This window comes from Paroedura picta, chromosome 6, assembly GCF_049243985.1.
Source record: "Paroedura picta isolate Pp20150507F chromosome 6, Ppicta_v3.0, whole genome shotgun sequence".
NCBI lineage: Eukaryota > Metazoa > Chordata > Lepidosauria > Squamata > Gekkonidae > Paroedura > Paroedura picta.
In genome coordinates this window covers 120,167,139-120,174,566 of record NC_135374.1, presented here as the reverse complement: position 1 = coordinate 120,174,566, position 7,428 = coordinate 120,167,139, and the positions used below count along the sequence as shown (strand labels likewise).

Genomic DNA, 7,428 nt, shown 5'->3' with positions numbered 1-7,428 from the left:
GGAAGATCTCACGAGAACTCTGTGCCAGCACAAGAATATCTGCCTTAACTGACTTCAATACGTCACATGCCAGAGGATAAAACAGAGGACCTCTACTGGCCACTTGTAAAATTGTTTGAGGCCGGGTTTTTTTAAAGTCAAAAACATGTCTATGTTAAAAAGATTGGCTCATCTAATAGAGATACAAACCCAAGATTACAAAGTATTTATAGATGGATTGGTCAAAAATATCTCCAAGGAGATCCAAGCTGGCAAAGAAGAAGTCTCCAATAGGAATGATAGATCAATAACAGTGGCTGATGACAGCTTTAAACAAGGTGGAAAACCAACAGCAGAAGAGAAATCTGAAATTCATATCTTCAAGGAGATCCAAGATGCCAAGGAAGAAGTCTTTAACAGGAATGATGGATCAATAACAGTGGCTGATGACAGCCCTAAACAAGGTGGAAAACCAACAGCAGAAGAGAAATCTGAAATTCATATCTTCAAGGAGATCCAAGATGCCAAGGAAGAAGTCTTTAACAGGAATGATGGATCAATAACAGTGGCTGATGACAGCTCTAAACAAGGTGGAAAACCAACAGTAGAAGAGAAATCTGAAATTCTGGAGACGGAAAATGGGATGCCGGAGTTCTGCAGCCCAGATAAGGACACCCTTTTTAAAAAGACATACAGCCATCTCAAAGCAACAGTGTACAAAAATCAATCAAAAGAAATATGGATCTGCAGTGAAAGTAACCGATTTAAAGGAGCTCTTTGGGGGAAAAAATTTATTGATACTGGAGTCCAGGAGGTGCAACGGCCTCAAGATTTATCGATGCATATTCTGTGGGAAAGAGTACAACTGCACTTTCTACTCCAAAGGCCAATGGGACAGTATATAAGTCTACGGGAACGACAAGATGTAGCAAGCCTCGAGATGAGACCCCCTTAAGAAGACCGAAAGCTCATATTGTTTTATGTTTAATGTTATAAGGTAAAGGTAAAGGTATCCCCTGTGCAAGCACCGAGTCATGTCTGACCCTTGGGGTGACGCCCTCCAGCGTTTTCTTGGCAGACTCAATACAGGGTGGTTTGCCAGTGCCTTCCCCAGTCATGACCGTTTACCCCCCAGCAAGCTGGGTACTCATTTTACCAACCTCGGAAGGATGGAAGGCTGAGTCAACCTTGAGCCGGCTGCTGGGATCGAACTCCCAGCCTCATGGGCAAAGCTTTCAGACGGCTGCCTTACCACTCTGCGCCACAAGAGGCTCTTAGTTTAATGTTATACTGTATTCTATATTTCTATTTTTATGAAAAAGGGGAAGCAGTGTCTCTTTCTCTCTTGTTTCTTGTTTCTTTTCCTTTGTAGGCATATAGGTAATATAATCATTAGTGTTGGAAATATAAAATGGGGTTCTCCCCCCTTATTTTTTCTTTCTTCTATTAGTGTATTGTTCTAGGACCAAAGCCTACACTGACCTGTAGAAAATGTTTAATGTTAAGCTTTCAACTTAAATCTGAAAATATACCTGTCAGGATGGCTCTTAGAATGGGTCGTATAAATTGTTTTGTAGATGTATCAGAATTAAGGATAAGGAGAAGCTATAGAAGACTGAAAGCTTATATTGTTCTATGTTTAATGTTAAGCATTTAATCTAAACCTGGAAATCTTATTATTCTCTGTATTAACAACATATACTGTATCCTACATTGCTATTTTTATGAAAAAGGGGAAGCAGTGCCTTTTTTCTCTCTTGTTTCTTTTCCTTAGTAGGCATATAGGTAATATAATCGTTAGTGTTGGAAATATAAAATGGGGCTTTCCCCCCTTATTTTTTTTATTGGTGTATTGTTATAGGGCCAAAGCTCATATTGATCTGTAGAAAATGCAAAGCTCTCAACTTATACCTGTCAGGATGGCTCTTAGAATGGGTCAAGTATAAATGGTTTGTAGATGTATCTGTATTAAGGATAAGGAGAAATTATGAAATCCTTTTGTAATTTTTTTTCTTTGTACATCTTTAAGGCAAAGCCCTACTTTCCTCTCCCTTCATCAGGGTATTGATACAGGGCCAAAACTCATACTGTTCTATAAGAAATGTTTAATGTTAAGCATCTAACTCAAACCTAGAAATATCTGCCAGGATAGCTCTTAGATTGTATCAAGCAGTTAACGTGAGGTCTACGATCTCTCAAGTAAGTTGATTAATAATAACTTTTCTTTTGTATATCTAAACAGGCCTTTTTTTAATGTAGTGGAAATGTGGATGGCTCTTAGACTCATGGCTCTTAGAGTTTTGGGCAAAAGTTTATATCACTGTGGAGTCAATGTGGGGTTGTATATTTTCAAATGATGATTATATTTTATTTACTGCTTTTTGTATCAATAACTCGTGTTGCATCCTATATTTCTATCTTTATGAAAATAAAAAAAAATCATTACAGTAAAAAAAAAGAAGGTAGTGGAGTCTCCTTTTTAAGTTCCCAAGAAGTTATGAGGTTGGATGGATGACCCCTTGTGGCCTCTTCCAGCTCTGAGTGATTCTGATAGGATCCAGCCTATATTTTCTCTCACAGAGAGTTTCCATTTAGACATAATCACTAATAACTGTGGTTTGACCTGTCCACAATGAATACCAGTTAGCCATGAAGATGCAAACAGAAACTCTGCAGACAAATTACACTGCACCCAGCAGCACCTCAGCAAAGGTTGCATGCTAACACCACTATGATAGAAACCCCTCACAGCCCCATACTTTTTGCTAAATCAAAATTTCAGTCTATCAACAGTACCTGCTGAATACAGCACCCACTTTCACATGCAAAATACCCCTTCAAGAATATTCATCTCCTTGACTTGGCACCTCTGAAGTGTTAAATCATATCAATTCAAGGTCAACCGTGGCATTTATTGAAAAGAATGTTGGCCTCCCCCCCCCCTCACCTTTATAGCGATTTTCTCTGGAGGGAAACAGATGGCAATATAAAGCATCATTCAAAATGGTTATTGCAAGACCTCATGTGCTCTTTGGGGGCTTTCCCTTCATTCTTTTCATGCTTTCTTCAGGAAAACAAAGTGATTCTTTCCTCCTGAAATGTATTATTCATATATTGTACACTGTAATGCTTCACCAAGGCAGCCCCCTCTCTGCCTCTCTTGCTAACCCTCTGGAATTTCTCTTCCCCTTTGAGATTGCCCCAAAGAATGAGAAGTTCTCTATTATCAAGTATTATTTCAGTTCGATACCTCATTAGTGTCTTTGCTTTTTTAACAATGTCTTTCATGTTTGTGCCAAGAAGAATATTCTCAGAGGAAACAAAGGATGTTCGAAGGAATGGTGGGGGAGATGTAAGGAAGTCCAATTGGGTGGATGAGTTGTGCCTCCTCTCTTCATTCATAGAATCATAGAATCATAGAGTTGGAAGGGGCCATTCAAGCCATCTAGTCCAACCCCCTGCTCTATGCAGGATTCATTCAATTGATTGTCAGAAATGAACTCTGGATACCTGCTCTCCTTTTTATCTGTTTACAGTCGCTCTTTTCATGCCTACATTCCAGGACTTATGTGTTATTCCAAAATGTTATATATTTGAAGTCGATTTCTGCTCTCCATGAAGATGCAATTTCTATTCCTCTCAAAAGTTAACACTCTAGTTGTCTATTATTTCGCTTGCTTAGAGGTAAGACTTATTGAATTCTGGAACCCCACAATGGAATGGGATGGTAAATTGGGCACTCGGCATTTCTGCTAAATTACCCCAGTGCATTTTATTTGTGCACGCTTCCTGTGTCGCTTAGAGTCACCTTGCATGGCATTTAAAATTCTACGTGGAATGGAGGAAAATCCTCAGAACTGGGGATTTCATCACACAACTGCAGAAGAGTGTCTGCAGATGTAATGGACTCAAGAAAACGGTATTTAGAGTGAGAGTTTTAAAAAATCCCTACGAACAAGTAGAAACCAATAGATTCTCAAACATAGTATAGCAGCCTTCAGATTCATCATCTGCGAAGCATTCGTCAATGTACTAAGGAGAATAGCCATGGAAGTTATGGGGTCTTTTTATGGCAAGTGGAGGAGGAATAAGGACACACATGAGCACACAGGATGCTATCTTATACTGAACCAGACCATTGGTCCACCAAGATTATCTTCTATTCTGACTGGCAGTGACTCTCTAAGGCAGTGATTCCCAACTAGGAGGTTGTGGTTGAAAGCTCTGGAGGGGGGTCTGCTGTCTTTCCCTTCTTGCTTTAATGGATTCAGCCACAAGCTAGGGGACCAGCCACTTACACTGCTCTCTCTCTGCCCCTCCCAAGCATAAGTTAGTTCTCTTGTGGTGTCTGCATCTGGGAGAGGGCAGAGCCTGCTCACCTTGTCTTATATTAAACTGACTACTCTCTCCATCCCCCAGTCCTTCTTGAGCATGCCTGTTAATGTCAGACGTTGCAAGGACTCACAACCAACTTCTTAAAAATAGAAAGTTTTATTGAGAAGTACTTCATACACCTAGACTAGAGAAGTCAAATCTGCCTGAGGACAGATTTGCTTCTCCTTATCAATACAATTCTCCCGCCCAAAACTTGAGAGTTCCCAAGGGAGGGGAGGAAAGAAGAGGAGACAGATACAATTAAAAACAGTGATACTTTCACATGGCCTTGGCTGTCTTCAGGCTCAGATAAGGTGTTATGGTTACCAGAAGCAGGCCCAGCCGAGAGGTTTCAAGGAAAAGTACATTCAGAGATAATGGCTACAACAACATAGTTTCACTTTTAACAAGCATGCATGATATAGGGGCCTGGAGCTCCCAGGCACCAAGCGGCAAAAGGCAATTTAACTGTCATGGAGAAACTCAGGCTAATTTATGACAGGGTTTTCTAACAAACCTGACATCCCTCCGCATTAAAACAGACTCCCCCCCATTACCCTGCATCCACCGGCCGTGGGCACAATGGGAAAGCTCAATGGAATGCACGGAGAAGGCGAGGGGCTTTCACATTCCCCGCCTCAACCCACTCCCTCTCCCCCGAAGGGAAATCTTTCCAATCCACCAAGTACTGGAGCCCTTGTGCAAACGAGAGTCTAAGATTTGGTTGACTTCGTAGTGGGTGTCCTTGTCAATAAAGACTGGCACTGGCGTTGAGAGCGGAGGGTGCCACACATCCGGCAAGGGGGCGCGCCGCAACAGGCTGGAATGAAAAACCGGATGCACATTCCTGTAAGTTTTCGGCAAACCCAATTCAACAGTTACATCATTGATCACTTTTACAATGGGGAAAGGTCCCACAAATTTGGGACCCAATTTTTTAGACTTTTGCTGACAGCGTAGGTTTTTTGTGGAGAGATAGGCGAGGTCTCCCAACTTCCAGGTTGGTGCAGGCGCACATTTTTTGTCTGCCTGGGACTTATACGCTTGTTTTGCTTCCTCGAGGCTAGAGACAATGGATGGCCAAGCTGCACTAATATTCTTAGCCCATTTAGTGACATCAGGAGCTTCAGTGAAAACCAGTTCCCAGGTGGGTGCAGCAATTAGGTCAGTTCCATACACCACCTTAAAGGGAGATACTCCGGTGGAAGCATGCACCCCGTTGTTGTAAGCAAACTCAGCCAGGGGCAACAGGGCGACCCAATCAGTCTGTTGGTGGTTAATGAAACAACGTAGATATTGTGCAAGAATTTGGTTCACCCGTTCCATTTGTCCATTGGACTCAGGGTGGTAGCCAGAGGTCAGGGCTTGTTCCACCCCTAGCAGCTTCAAAAACTCCCGCCAGAACTTGGCAACGAACTGGGGGCCATGATCCGTGAGCAGTCTCCTAGGGATACCATGTAGTCGGACTATGTGAGTCACAAACATAGAGGCCAGTTTGGCTGCCGAGGGCAGACCCACGCAGGGGATAAAATGAGCTTGCTTTGAAAACGCATCCACTACCACCCAAACCACAGTTTTACCCTGGCTGGGAGGCAAGTCAGTGATAAAGTCCATAGTCACATCGGACCAGGGGCAGGAAGGGGTGGGGAGGGGCTGCAGTAACCCTCGTTTCTTTCCCCCTGGAGGTTTGGAAACAAGGCAGGTGGGACAGCCTTGCACATATTTTTCCACATCCCCTCTCAACGTTGGCCACCAGTAGTGTCTTCTGACCAGGTGCAGAGTTTTTACAAAGCCGAAATGCCCTGCAGTCTTTGCATCGTGGCACAATTTCAAAACTTCTCCGCGCGCCGCTGCCGGAACGTAGAGGTGTTCGTCTTTGAAAAACAGGCCCCCCTTGTCGACCAGGGCGGGGCGAAGGGAAACGAATTCAGTGTCTTGTAGGACCTCCTTCTGAACCCACCCACCGGGGACCTGGCTCCCCCCTTTTGTTTGACAACGCGTCACGGCAGCCAAACCCAGCTGGGCGGGCGTGAACACCGTGTCCACCAATGGGTCTCGTTTGCTGTTGTACTGGGGCAAGCGAGAAAGGGCATCTGCCAAAAAATTCATTTTGCCTGGCAGATGCTTTAGAGAAAAGTTGAACCGGGAGAAAAACTCCGCCCACCGCATTTGCTTGGCTGACAAGGATGGGCTGCTTGAGCGCTTGGAGATTTTTATGGTCCGTCCAAACCACAAACGGGCCGGAAGACCCTTCTAGCCAATGCCTCCATGTAGCAAGAGCCAATTTCACTGCAGCTGCCTCTTTTTCCCAAATTGCCCAGTTGCGCTCTGTCCCCGAAAACTTTTTAGACAGATAGGCTAGGGGGTTCAGCTTCCCGTCTTCCCCCTCTTGCAGGATCACGGCCCCCATTGCCACATCCGACGAATCTACTTGCACTGTGAATTGCTTGGATGGGTCAGCATGCGCCAACACCGGTTCAGACGTAAAAAGGCGTTTTAAACTCTCAAAAGCCTCCTGCCAAAGGGGGGACCACTGGAGCGGGGCGCCAGGCCGATTCGCCGCTTTACCCCCATCTTTTGTTTTTAACAAGTCCATCAAGGGCAATGCCACCTTGGCAAAATTGGGGATAAAAGTTCTATAAAAGTTCGCGAAGCCTAAGAAACTCTGAAGTTGCCTCCTTGTCCTGGACGGTTCCCAGGCCAATAAGTCCCGAACTTTGCCCGGGTCCATTTCAATCCCAGCCCTGGACACCCGGAATCCGAGAAACTCCACCGCCTCCCGGTGGAACTCGCATTTCGATAATTTGGCAAACAGTTGGTGCTTCCGCAGCCGGCTGAGCACCTCCCGGACTAACTTCGCGTGTTTCTCCAGGTTGTCAGAATACACCAAAATATCATCAATGTAGACCAGCACCCCCTGATACAACAAATCATGCATAATTTCATTAATCATGTTCATGAACACGCCTGGAGCGCCGGCGAGGCTGAACGGCATGACAGTGTTTTCAAATTGGCCCAAGGGGGTGTTGAATGCCGTCAGGTACTCGTGCCCCCTTTTTATGCGGACCCTGTAGT

The 7,428-nt window shown here is 44.4% G+C and overlaps 1 long non-coding RNA gene across 1 annotated transcript; it reads right to left on the bottom strand.

Moving 5' to 3' along the window:
• Nucleotides 1-1,365: 1,365 nt before the first annotated feature.
• LOC143840804 (uncharacterized) lies at nt 1,366-2,365 on the bottom strand. The gene is made up of 2 exons (XR_013232429.1): nt 1,891-2,365; nt 1,366-1,511 (listed from the first exon to the last, which is right to left on the bottom strand). It is a non-coding gene; the product is annotated as an uncharacterized LOC143840804 (long non-coding RNA).
• Nucleotides 2,366-7,428: the final 5,063 nt, after the last annotated feature.